This window comes from Lissotriton vulgaris, chromosome 6, assembly GCF_964263255.1.
Source record: "Lissotriton vulgaris chromosome 6, aLisVul1.2, whole genome shotgun sequence".
Lineage (NCBI taxonomy): Eukaryota > Metazoa > Chordata > Amphibia > Caudata > Salamandridae > Lissotriton > Lissotriton vulgaris.
This window is the reverse complement of record NC_141694.1, coordinates 220,896,540-220,909,272: the sequence shown is the minus strand read 5'-3', so window position 1 is coordinate 220,909,272 and position 12,733 is coordinate 220,896,540.

Below are 12,733 nucleotides of genomic sequence, written 5' to 3'. Positions count from 1 at the left end.
GTCCATCAACTGTTGTTTTTGCATTCAGCAGTGAGTGGCGTGTGCCGCAACCGAGCCGTCCTTCAAGGCTGGTGCAGACGAGTCGCACAGTCCCCAGCTAGGGGGAGGTGTGAAAAACGCCTGGCTGGTGTGCTAGGGCCTGGGCGCTGGGCTGTGCTCTGCTGGGCCACGCCATGCTGTGCGTGTTTGGGTCCCCCAAAGAAAGGAAGCAAGCGGTGGAAGCTGAGCCCCATGACATTCCCTGAGAGGGAGATGCCTATCCAGCCCTGCCGAGACGTGATAGCCCAATGATCCAGAGATCATGTTAGAGCTTCTGCATGCATAAATACGTTAAGAGGGATGTACCATGTTACAACGCATACCATTACGACTACCTACTGTTACAACGCGACCATTACAACGCATACCATTACAACGCATAGCGCTTTGAGGTGCTGGATAGTGGTAAGTATAATTTACTATTCTAACTCCAGTCCCCGTGGACACTAGGGAAGGTGTTGGATAGTAAATTATACTTATTCCCTATCCTAGAGCGCCCCCCAGCGCAATGCGTTGTAATGGTATGCGTTGTAATGGTCGCGTTGTAATAGTAGGTAGTCGTAAAAGTTGCGTTGTAACAGGTGTATACCCGTTAAGAGCATTGGGAGTCACATTTATCTGGTCCCACGACATTGGAAGAGCACTGTTTTTATTATGGCCAAGCTGTTAGGAGGTCTGCTATAGGGTACAGCTTTGAAGTAAATGCCGAGAGGTGGCCTGGATTGATCCACATATAGTCTGCATAACCTGTGTGCCACTAGAGTAGGAATTTGCTTGCTGGCCACCTCGTGCGGACAATGCTCCCATCAATGTTGGGGAGGCGAATCCACAGGGGACCCTGGCCGGCTTGTGCCGCCCATGAGTGGTCCACCGGGGTGTTGCGAGCTTGTTAGGAGTACAGGAGGCCCCCCTGCCTCTGAACTGAGACAGTCTGCATGGACATTGTTGAAGTGGGCTGCTGGTTTCTATAAATTGGATAGTGTTTAGGCCACAAAGCCTCCTGCCCGGGAGGCGTGGGTCTGCTCCCCCCCCCCTCCTATGCACCCTTGTGGGGGAGTGGTGGGACCCGCAGGATTTGGTGTCAGCCTGCTGCCTGATTCCGCAGTCTACTGCATGGGTAAAGCTACACGATGGGGGAAGGTAATTCCAGGCTATCCAAGGCACATTTGAACACTGCTGGCAAACGATAGACACACACTCAGACGATCAACAGCTAAGTCACGCAGACATAGACGGATGGACTTAGGCATCCTTACCCGCACAAGGCTCTTGGACCTTTCGCAGAGTCTGACTGCTATTGATACCAAAATAGATTTCCTCGCAACCAGGTTTGACTGCCTCTAGGACAAAGTGGACAAGTATGACAAACGCATCCACCACATAGAGCTTCCCACACTGGAAATGGAAGATGACTACTCGGCAACAAGCGAGAAGTTGCTCTAGATGGAAAATGTGCTGGAAGTGATTTGAAACAAGAATGAAGATCTGGATGCTATATCGAGAAGGAACAACCTCCTTATTGTAGGTGTGCCAGAATCGACGATGATGGGCCATATGGAGGACGGTGTAGAAGCAATGCTCAGTTACCTGCTTGGAGAAGCACCCAAGCATACTCATTGTAGAAAGGGCTGACAGGTCTTTTGGGCAGTGGCCTCTCCTGGGCTTACTTGCACGCCTCATTATAGCCAAGCTGCTAAAATATAGAGACAGTGACACTGTTCTGCGGCTGGCAAGACATAAGCAGCTACTTCGCTACCAAGGAAACAAACTATCCACCTTTCCTAACTTTACCATTGTGGTGCAGGCCGCACCTAGATAGTTTTAGCCAGCTAAACGCATGCTTCTACGTATGGAGGCTAAATACTCCTTCTTATACTTTGCCAACCTGAGAATACTATACTCTGGCGAAACCCACTATTTCACTGATACTAAAGTGGCCACCATGTTTGCTCAAGGAGGGATCGCCGGGGACGACAATAGGTGCTGGACCAGCCCACATGATCTATAATGACTGATTTCTGGTGATCTGAAACTTTGCACAAGGAAAGATGGGGGGATGGGGGGGCTGCCTACACCTGATTCTCCTCCGGCCTCCCAGTCTAACACTGGATGAAGAGCGTTCTGAACCTCCAGGCTGCCCCACTTGGGATGAGTCCTACACCCTTCTCCCTTCAGACGGCACTGTACCTGAGGCTGATATCTATCCATTTCCTGTGACGCAAGACGCCAGGATTCTTCATTCGCCTTCGGTTTACATTACCAGCGTTTATATCCAGCTACAAGCAATATCAGCCATAACCGAAGGCCATATTCATCGCCAAGGCCCGTTAGATTCTGCCACCGGGCCGCCTCTGTGGAATTTAAGACGAGGCATTCATTTTGTATTCTTTCCATACAACATATGAATGATTTTGTCACGATATTGAAACGTTCAAGATAAGGAGTACGGCAATACAATCATATCTTTGAGCTACTTTGGTCTATTTCGACATCACGAAGCAGACAGCTACTTATAAGGGAATACTAATAGTAGGACAACATCAAACTTTGAAACTCTAAAATCTGAAAATAATTTTTATTATGAGTTTGAATGGCAGTTAGTCATTGTGCTATCTGTATGGGTACCATGAATGTTTTTAAGTAACTTGTGGCTAATGCTGAAGAAGGCGCTAGTTCGACGAAACGCGCGTCGATAATTATTGTGCCACCCATTTTGCCTTTGTTGTGTATTTTAATTGTGTTTTCGTTTTGTTTAATTTTAATGAACTGTGTATTACAATATTATGCTTGATCTATTGTATGTTGATACAATTTTTTAACTGAAGTGTATACTAAATAGTGTTTTTATGAACTATTAAAAATCTTGATAGTAAAGACAGAACTCTTTTTTGATTTGTTAATTTTCCCACTTACCATTGTGCAGACAGGATTATACAATTACCTAGGTTGTTTTTCTTCATAATTAATTTTCCCTGACCTAGAAATTGAACTAATTTACGTTCAGGGGGTCCTTGATATATACACTGCCTGAAGCCAGAGAGGTCAGGTGGACACAATTGCGTGCACAATATCCGCATGGAACAAGCTCCGCTGACAGGCTTCCTTGGATTGCCTGTTTTCTCCCTTGATGTCGATCAGTGGACACCCCTTGTTCCTGTTCACCCACGCCGCCAGTACTAGTAATAGGAGGAGACTCACCAATCCGTCCTCACGTAGGTTGATCACGAGGCTTTATGTGGGTATGCTGAACATGGCACCGGTAAGGATTCCCAGTAGTCTGCAGGCTTGAGACTCAGACCTTGAGACCCCCCCCCTCACTGACCACCAGTAGAAGTACTGCTGCATCCAATCCTGCACGCTTTCCCCTAACTAAAAACTGCGCCTTATAAACTTCAAATATCTACATAGGCTATACCACACAAAACAAGGCAAAAAATGGGATGCGTGAGCTGCGCGGTGCCTTGCGCTGATTTTATCCATTTGCCGTGGGATTGTCCAAGAGTGCTGAGCTTCTGGGGTACAGTGTTTGATGCGCTTGCGGATCTCATTGTGCACCCTCTGGAGCGCTCGCCACATGGTATGTTACTGGGTTACATGAGAGATGTCCCTAAAGACATGCCCAAGTTACCAGAGCTTCTCCTGGCCAACTGCTGTGTAGCCATTCTTTGGGGGCAGGCATCCTGTGCCGCTGAAAGCCACATGGCGCAAGGTTGCATCATATTGCCAGGAACACTTGACTGCCTACTGGGAGCTGATGCCTATGATGTCTCGCCTCAAGGATATATGGACCTCGCTGGAGTTGTACCTTGGCACCCGAGGTCACTGATGTTGCTACTGCTGAGACTGACTCGCCTGGCCCCCAGGCGAATTTGCTCATGACTGCAGGAATGGACGGGCAGGAAGGTGAACTGTAAAGCGGCCTCTGGGTGTCTTAGTGATTGACTGGCATAATAGCTACAGTGTCGCTAATTTATATCCAGCCTCTGAGTCCCCCACCCACTTCTGAGTTTGCTCCCATTTCCCTTCCTGCTGCCTGTTTTCAGCACGGTCCCTATGTTGTAACACTAAACCCAGTAAACGTGAGTGTTAAAATGTGAATGTTCTGCTGTAAATATTGGAAGTGCACAAGGCATTATCTGAACTATTTGATAATCACCCAAACATTAAAGCATCTAGTCTTTTGAGGGGCTTGCATCCAATTTTGCTGCAAAACAAAAAATTAAGAGCATAGGCTCTATCTTCAAATCGTTTCCTGCTCCCTCTAAAACACAATTATATGGTAGTACAATGAAAGACTTAATACACTTTTATTGCCTTACAAAAAAAATCTTATATTCAGATTGTAAAGCTCAGTTAACAGAGAATGATTAGTCTGAGTAACAAATAAATAAAGGGGGTCTTGGACTCGGACGTGTAACTCTTCAATGAACTATTTGTAACCTTTTTAAACCAGCCTACATATGTATTAGTATTTATATAGTGCAGGCCTAGCTGGATAACCTCGGAGCTGTTTTCATTAATCTGTGGTGCTCCGATATGGCTTTCAACTTCTGTGGACCCCAATGAACCACTACCGAAAGCTAGGAAGCTAAGCAATTTGTACAAATTGAACCAAAACACAATACACAAAAATAAAAAAACAAGTAACATTAAAATATATATTAAACAAGTCACAAATTATGAAATATTTAATTTCGATTCACAAAATGTGCAAATCAAATTTTTTATTTTAATGGGAAGGTTGAATCTTTTCAAAATGGAGTTTTTTTCTCAAAATTGGAGCGATATGCTAGACTCTAGCAATCACTTGTCTTTTTGCATCTAATGCATGCTTACTTTTTACCGGTGCATTCCAGTGCTACTTAAGGTAAGGCCACCATTCATCTATACTAGTTGCTGTAGTTACTCTGCATGGAAGAAGATGCGGTCTATTGGGAAAGTATCCATTCCCAACTTAATTTTTAGCTAGCTTCCAATATCCAATTCCTACACTATTACAGTAAGTGATTTGCCCAGAAGCACACAATTTTCAGTCAAGGGCCAGAGCTGAGAAAAGAACAAAGGTCCTAGGGTTTCATAGTCGTCAGCTTAGCCACATCTCCTCTCACGCCATAAAACAATGAAAAACCCATACTTACCCACACATCTTAAAACAGCAGGCTTTAACTCCGTATCACCAATAAACATATTGATTAAACACCATGTTGTGCTAGCTGCAAAATAGAATTGTATGAATTGCAATGCTCATGTTTCATGGCATCGACCTTACATCATCAATATTGAATGTTGGCATTCTAACTTAACACTGTGGTGAAGCAACAGTAGTAGGTAGGTAGTATGTAATAAACTCGTAAATGTATGCAATTACATTGACTTTAAAAATGTCAACTACATTTAAGTTGTATTGAAAATTGTTGCGGTCATAATGTTGTGTCCTTCATTATTACCTATGACAATTTCCAAAATGTTCACTGTACCTATACTGCGTGTTGACACCCACCCCCTTTTCCCCTTACTGCTCTGCTTGTGTTTGCTTCCCTGCCACCCTGTGCTTGCTCCCTTCCTGGGGGACAATCCCATTCTATTATAACCCATGTGCCCTTACTATTGCCCCCACCCTTTCTCTTCTAATGAGGGGGGCTGGAGGGACCACTCCTTTCCTGCTGCCATGCCTTTTCTGTCTTTCCCCCCCTCTTATTTTTCATAACACTGGATGGTACATACTAGAACAAACAAAAAGGAAACAAAAGAAAATACAATACAAAATACACCAGGTCAAGTACAGGATTCCGTAAGTCAAGCATCTGATCCAAATAAGCAAAGAAGATAGTCCTTACAAGCAGATTACAAACATGGGGTGGGAAGTCTCTACATCGGAACGTTAGCAATATTATCCGAGTTTCTCAGAGGAGAAAATGCAACCTATCTGCCATAACAGTGGCCAGATTGATCCGTTCCCGCTCCCTCTCGACAGAAGTCTTGAAAGGCAACCAGATTCTGACAACTTTGTACATTATGACCTTTATAAGCGTGGTCACCCTCTCCATTCCGTAGATGTGCCAAACCTTGGACCACCACAAAGTTCGGCTCGGAGGAAGTGGGTTACTCCAGGTAGGTGCAATGGAGAGCCGAGCCACTAATAGCAGGGGGGTCAAGAGTTTGCACCAGGGGTGGTGTAGGGGTACATTGAATTCTCCCCAGACTCTCCCAAGAGCAATATTGAAGGATCCAGTGGCAGCTCCTCATGCTGATCTGTTGTAAAACTTTCACCCAGAATTGTTTTTCCTGTGTGCATTGCCACCACATATGGAAATAAATGCTCAGGTGTTCCACGCATTGTGTGGAGCCTTATCGGAGTGACCTTCAGGACTTATACGATACACTTTTACCCTGCTACAACCACACTTAGTTTTACCGATGGTATACACTGACCTTATTCAACTCTGCTTTCCTGCTGGCAGGAACTTGAATACCAGCAGCATGTGATTTTGGCCCCTCCTACCATTTACTTTAGACGTTGCTTTCTCTATTCTATAGTTTAGGCACAACTTTTTCATTTTTAGGTCAAACCTACTAGACAGCGCATGCGCTGTCCGTTGCAAGTCATATTGTTGCTTACCAAGAACAGAGAGCCTCTGAGCACACCAGTTGCTTACCATTGGTTAGCTTACCTGTCACTTTCATTTGCCTACTTTTTGATCATGTCCGCTTTTGCAAATCTTGTGTTTGTCCGTCCCATGGAGCACTGCCTCTTTACCATCTCTTTGATTGGCTGGCATCTATGCTTCCACTATTTGCATTTCAAGCACTATTTAGTATATTAGTACTTAAAAAAAAATATTCCATGAGAGTGCACGTGTTTTCGAGCTGTTTCCGTTGTGTACTTGTCCCTACTTGCACTGCGTGTTGCTCACTGTCACATGCGTACTTCTCCCCACCTCCTACAAATTGGGCTCCTCCGTGTGCTTCTACCCATTGCCTCCCCACGCCTTCTGTGTTGCTTCCTTCACCAATCCACTCCTCCTCCACTTTTCATTGTTCCTTTCCCTACCCGCGCACACCTTGTTGCTTTCCTCAGACCCACTGCGTTGCTTCCCCCCCCCTTCCTTCTGGTGTGTCTTTCACATTCCCCCTCCCACCCTGTGTTGCTTCGTCGTTCACCCCCCGCCTCACCCACACTCCCCTGTTTTACTTTGGTGCTCCTCCACCACCTCCCAGTTGCCCCCCACCAACACCCGGTTAAAAAATAAATTGTTGCGCCTTTTATTTTCCTTTTAGCAACTAATACAACTCAGATCAGTAACTAAAAAGAACAAGCATTGGAAATGCAATAGAGCTCACATTTGTTTTTAGATTTAGAGCTATTGGCATTGTAAATGCTAATGTATTTTATCTACCAAAGGAGTAGGGATTGAGCAGTAGAGAGACACTGAGGTAAGGGGCTTATGCCTGGAATGCAAGCGAGAGGAGTAGAAAAGATCGAGGGGAGTAGGTAAAAAACATGGGTAGGTAGAAAGACAGGGGTAGATAGAAAGACAGGGGTAGAGAGAAAGACAGGCGTAGAGAGAAAGACAGGGGTAGGGAGAAAGACATGTGTAGGTAGAAAAAGTGAGGTTAGGAGAAAGAAACAAAAAAAATTTTCTAAAAAGAACTGTTGGCTTTGGAACATGAGACATGCAGTGATAGAGAGCTTGAGGGAGTGTATCAAGGGACCAGGAGAGGTACGAGGAGCACAAGACTGGGAGGAAGGCAGAGAGCCTTAGAGTGAGAGACTGGACTAGAGAAACACACATATAGTGTAATGAGTGCCCAAGACATAATGGTAGGTCTAGACTTAGTCACTGAGCCATACTGTATGAGTTTTCCTCACCCAATCCTGCTGGTTGTGGGGGTGGGCGTGAGATGGGAAAGAAGAGAACAGTGCCGAACTGTGAGCCAGAGATAGGTGCTGCTGATCTGTGAGAGAAAGCAGCACAGAGGCGGAGGAGACACATAATACATGGAATAGTACACGGATGAAAAAGACAGAATGATAACTTAAAGATAGACACTGGAAAAGGAGAAAGAAGTACAGACAGAGGAACACAAACACCCTCACTCCCAAAGCACTGTAAAATGCTCCTTCTCTTGTTACAACCCTCTCTCCTGCAAAGCATGGTCTTGGTTGTAGAGCATTCCGAGATGATAAAGCAGCTTCTCGAAAGGGGGTGAAGATGGTGAATTCCTAAACCCCGGACAACTCTCGCCCGGAGGGTCCCCGGCTCCCCTCACCCACTGTCCCCCCAGCGGCTCATCATTTTTGTACGGGCGCGGACGCGGGACCTTTCCTCGCCGCCAATTACAACAATTTTCTAAAGAAAGGCTCATTTTGATAAAATCTGACATGCTGATCACTACATGCTAATGTGGAATAATTAAAATACTAGCCATAATTAAAAGCACGCTAACAATGCCATAAATTTATCACACAATTTTACTAGCTTTCTGCCCCTAACTGCTCTCTCATCGTTAATTAAACGTGTTGCCTTCCACGGAATGGATGTTTGTGCATTGTTTAACTCACTGTTTGGCCGAGCTATAAAAGGTGGCCAGTTCCTCCATCTTTTACAAAATACATGCACAACAATTTTCTTTTGTTTTGCTCACAATAACAATACCTATGCATTATTTAATTAGGGCACAATATAAGTCTAGTGATTTAATTGCTCTGCTTGCCGAAATTTCGTTTAGGCGCAAATGGTACACGCACCATCCATGGATGGCAAATGTGAACAGATTATTTTATATCCACTTGTATAGCGCTTGAAACCATTTATATGGTACAACAAGTATATAACACATTTCACACACACTCAGCTTTAAGGAGTCCCAATGTGTACCTCTCTCTCTTTACCCCGCCCCCCCCAAACATACACACACACACCTTAGAGCGGCAACATGCACACTACACTTAGGGAAGCAATGACAGAACTCACGCAGCATCGAAAGATCACCTTACACACAATACCCCAGCCTTCCATGCTCACACACACCCCTCGGGACGATATGATGCCACACAGCTTAGGGGGACAGATCACAACTCTCCCCCAAACACACAAAGACTTAGGGGGACAGCACCCAGTATAACAAATTATTTCTGCTACACTGTAGCAGTGAGTGTTGCGTTGCTTTGGGAGGCAAGATAATGAAAAAGGCCAGCCATACTGAAAGAAAGGCGTGTGTTGCCTTTTTGAAAGTGAAAGGTGCTGAAATAAACATAAGTATTGGTGCCACTGCTGAAGTGCAAGTGCGGAGCTGGTTAAAAAAACATGAGTAATTGAAATTTAACAGAGCCTGTACCTTGTTGAAAGTGAAAGTGAAAGGTGCTGAAAATAAACATAAGTATCGGCACCACTGCTGAAGCGCATGTGTGGAGCTGGTTAAAAAACATGAGTAATTGAAATTTAACGGAGCCTGCTGTGAGGAAAAAAAGCCCGCCCGCCATTGTTTGTATGCGCCATGCTTTGCTCAAACATGAATCACGGCACCCAGCCGATGAGGAGTGCACGCCCCCAGAGTCTATCCCTGCTCGGTGTACATTTAATAACTCAGTGCGGTCTCTCATGAGAGGGCGCACATTCCCTAAGAGAACTGCCTCAAATATTAACAAGAAGCACCTTGCATCGCGCTTTTAATTTTAAGTGAAAGTGCGATGAAAAAAAGTGACGTCTGATAGGAAAGTGAAAGTGCGCCAAACTTCGGAAACATGATCCGCAACTACACCCCTCCTAAAGATAAGAAATAGCCTCACAACAGCATTGAAGCAACCGATCCAGTCCGGATGGGCCGTCCCAAAGGGAGACAGGGAGATAACAAAGAAGCCTAGTTTTCAATGGCAGGTCACCGTTCAGCATAAATAATGACGCCAGCCAATGAACATAATGGGCGGTGCTTTAAGTCCCCTTCTGTTCTGAAATGTCCTCTACTACAATATGTCTCTTCAGCGCATGCGCGCTGCAACGCTAGGCAAGAGCTAAAAAATAAGTGCATGTGTATTTCGTTGATGCGAGCATCATGATGCTGGGCAGCCTAACTAAAAAATATTGGCAAAGCGAAATTGAGTGCAGAGGCGATACATATTGACTTTGCTAAAGCTTGTTTATATAACTAAATCTTTTTAACGTCATGACGTTTTTAGTATGACTTTGCTGAAGTCAACACGTTTACACTTTTTTTCTTTTACATTGCAAACACAACCAGCAAATTGCTGTTGTGGGAGTAATTGCTTCACCCAACATATTGAGCATCTTGTTTCTGAGATTAATATGGAAGTTATTCATACATTTACAGAAAAAGTATTAGACAAATAATTTCATAACATCTTCAGACAAATATTCATATTGTTCCATTAAAAAGTCATGAGGCAAAACTGCCTTATGAAAGAAAGTTCCTCAAACCCCGGAGGTGCTCAACATTTTTGACATGGTGAAAAAGCCTTACAGTACATTCCATTTCCTAAAATCAATGTTGTACCATCAATAAATATTTCAACTGTGACTGAAATCGATCATCATCTTTTGTCACATGCTCTTTTGTTATGACTTTCTGTCAACCTATCCAGTGATTTAATAAGAAATGCTATGTTGCTGGAGGATAGAAAATGTATCATTTCATTACAAAATGCGGAAACTGTCCTTTATGTAATAATCTACTTGCACAGTACCAAGAAATAAACACATCTTAGAAAAATAATTTGACAGAGGAGCAAAATATAAATGGTCTGAGTTACAATATTAAGGTAGAGCACACTCCCAGGTAATTCTTGGACAGGGATGGACTAGAGCCCTTAGCTTTGCCTCAGGCACTCTAACTCCCCTCCCTTCCAAAATTACCCACGGGGGGTCCTTTGATTAACTAATTGTAAATGGCAATCTCCAAGCCAGTCCTAGCCTCCAGTTTCCATACTTACTCGACAATACGACTCCACACATTGCCCTACTTGACACTTATTTTCTCAGTAGGTTTAATCTTTTGCAGCTATCGAGCCTCTTTTTTAATTGATTTTCTGTGTTTGCCTCCTTCCCTGTTGGGTGTAGTGGTAAGATATTATTCATTCTTTCTCGTTCTATGTTTCCCTATTGCCACTTTTCAACTTATGTCATAACTGACTTTAAGAGAAACAGTATCTGTGTGGCACAGATTAAAAAAATGACCCTTTCAGCTAGGTGCCTAGTGCTTGAGGTTCATTCTCTCACTGCCTTTGAGGTGTAAAGCTTTGAAGCTCACACCCTCTGGGAGTATGGTAAATAGAAAGCAAAGTAAGTACAGATCCACTCTTTCTTAACTGAACAACTTGATCAAGGATGGTTTGTCACTCAGATCGAGGATGGATACATATATGGCGATAACACTGAGGATCGCCTTGAGCAGGTACTGCTTTTAAAACATATAAGCTTGATAAACGGCCCTTGTGCCCTAACACTCTGGTTACCACATGGTCAAGAGTTCACTAACACAAGTGCAGTCACAGTGTGCTGTTTAAGCTTAAACTTCAGTCCTTGTCTTCGTCTCAGTTGCCTAACTCTGAATCACCTGGGACCTCGCTAGGTGACGGTGAAAGCCATTTCCAGCTTTCCACTTTTGGTACAGAGAATGGGAATTTCTGTTCATGGTACAATGGACTAGTATATTCTGAGGTTTTGTCCTGCCAACTTTCTTGATGCTTTATCAGCAAAGTGGGCACGTAATTCTCCGGCTAGAAGAGCACATTCTTGACCATGGATGCAGGCTATATGTGCCACTATTTCAGATTTCTCCTAAAGTCATACAAAGGATTCCCTGGGTTTCTCCCTCCTTCTTCCACGATTCAGCTACTAGCACCATGAAACCTCTGCCATTTACACTGAACATTCTAGCATTCTAGGAATCCACACGGCCTTTTTAAATGTAGTCACCTTCAATTTGAAATACTGTGATAGGCCCCAAACATGCCTGGAGACTTATGTTGAATCGTTATTATGTTGGGAGGTTGGCGGGTAACAGACAGGTGTCCATGAAAATACCTAGTACTTCTTAGAGCCTTTTGAATACGATTTCCTTGGAAATCCCCCAAATAATTTGGCAGGTGTAGGTGCACAATGCAGAAGAGTTATGTACCAGAGCAGATTTCACATCTATTTTTGGACCATCCGAGAAGGACTGTGGCACATCCTTGGTGATTTTACATGATGTTTTCTCAGATATCCCTTTTTCACTCCAGGGCTTTTTCTCGCCACAAGCTAGTAATTCTGAAGTTGGCATTCATATAAGAATGTTTTTTCTGTCTTTACTGCTATTCTAGATTCCCTCATATACTGCATGCCTTGCCATAGCAAAATGTTAGGTGAAGATGCACAGATTACAGATTGTAATTACTGCCTGAAGATGAAACCCAGAACTATCAATAAGAGACAGTTGAAGCTACTTCCAGCCTATTGTAACTTTTTTGGTCCCATGGACCCCTTCTAAGCCAAGATACCAGTTGGTGCAGAAATAACACCTTCCACGCCACGTTATGATACTGACTGGATAGGTGTTGAACAGTTCTGAGGAGCGATAGTCCTTTTCTTTAAAAATCAATGTGCGGGTTATATTTGAGATGGCGCATCATGACATGGATTGTCATGATTCCTTGGAGCACATTACCATCGAACAACACACAAAAAGATGGTGCTTT